The sequence below is a fragment of the Hipposideros armiger genome, unplaced genomic scaffold, assembly GCF_001890085.2.
Source record: "Hipposideros armiger isolate ML-2016 unplaced genomic scaffold, ASM189008v1 scaffold_52, whole genome shotgun sequence".
Classification (NCBI taxonomy): domain Eukaryota; kingdom Metazoa; phylum Chordata; class Mammalia; order Chiroptera; family Hipposideridae; genus Hipposideros; species Hipposideros armiger.
In genome coordinates, this window is record NW_017731402.1 from 2,394,312 (window position 1) to 2,395,933 (window position 1,622).

A 1,622-nucleotide genomic window follows, 5' to 3' on the forward strand; every position below is an offset into this window, starting at 1 on the left:
CTTCTACAGCTACTCTCCTGGACCCCACCACCCATCACCAAATTTGACCACTTTTCTTACTAGAAGTTTGCTGATTGCCCCAAATTCACAAGATCGTTTGCTGAGATGGAGAAAGGGTGATGTTAACTTGACATTAACTAGCTCTGCAGGCAGCCACATCCCTGACACTGATGTCCGTGTTTGAAATACACCATGCAGGTGTGTCTCGTAAGCTCAGTGGCGCAGTGCCACACCTGTAAAGTTGGTCTCTGTACCCACAGGTAAGACTTCTTTATTTAGCTGAATTTGATCTTTTTGAGGACTTCCTGAATCCCAATTCTGTTATTGTTGCTCTTCATTACAACTTCATATTCACACCAGTTGATAACTGTGCATCTGTATCTTTCTTCAAACCACCATTGATGCCGAACAAAACAGAGCTGAAATCCAAGTTCTACAGCAAACCACTGGAAACCTCTGTCAGGGCTGCAACGTAGCCATTCATCTGATGCTGCCGAGCTGAGTCATTGTACCAGTTCCTTAATCTAATTAACCACGATACCACCAAGCCCCTGGCCCCCTTGATTTTCTCTGAAGGTCAGCTATTCTGAAGGACATTCACTACTGCTGTGATCCTCACTGAACTTCTCTGGACCTGATTTACCTTCCTTGACATGCTGATGTCATCCACCTGTTCGGGAGGAATGTCTGGGGGTAGATGCAGGAGGACACGCAATAGCACCCGAAAGCCTGACTTCACCCCAGGGTTCCATGGCCAGTCGCTTTCCTCTGTATCATGCTTCCAGCAATTGGGTAGGCTGCCCAAGGAGATAGACCCTCCCTTCCCCGGCTGACTGACTGCTTGGCAGGGATGCTGCCTAGGGGATCTTTTCCATCTTCAGTATTCTGTAATTTTATTGCTCTTAAGAAATTTGATTTAGGTTTGTTCGGAATTATTGAATTAACATACCATTTTTATTTGTTTCAGCCTTTGAGGTATTATCAGCACCTCTTATCCACATTGATGAAAAAAAAAAACATCATTGAGTATCTAAAAAATTTAATTAGTTTTTGAATGTCTTAAAACTTGACTTAAGATACGATCTAAACTTTATAATTATTTAGCAGTCTAGCCCCAGCACTACTCATGTAGTGAACATTTCTTGTGTTGAATTCTCAATATTAAAGTTTAATCCAGAAGAGAAACTCACTGCCTACCCCGCCATGCTTTTCTGCTTCCACATCTCCTAGCTCCTTCTGGGCCCGGGCGTCAGGGTCTTCCACGGGGCTCACGCGTGCTCCAGTACAATCCTTCTGTTTATTGTTCAGTACTTGTTTGTCCTCTCATTCACATCTTTCTTTTTAATGGGAAATATCAAGGGAAGGCTCACCACCCTTCTCTCCTCTGAGGTCCTGCTTTACCAGTTATATTCTCAAAGATTGAAGCAGCACAAGTCACAAAGAAATTATAAGCTGAATTTTATGTAAACAGTTTACCTCCTTTTAATAATGATGGGAGTGTGTACGTAATGCATCTTTATTTTCAACTGAAAGTTAAAATAATGATTCTTAGATCAATTATAGAAATACCTATAAACTTTCTGAGAATTTTTAGTTAACATAGCCTAGTTTACACACGAAGC

The 1,622-nt window shown here is 41.9% G+C and overlaps 1 protein-coding gene across 1 annotated transcript in view; it reads left to right on the top strand.

The window, feature by feature from the left end:
- WDR7 (WD repeat domain 7) overlaps positions 1 to 1,622 on the top strand; it is a 320,651-nt gene that overhangs the window by 221,222 nt on the left and 97,807 nt on the right. The gene's annotated exons all lie outside the window — the stretch shown is intronic.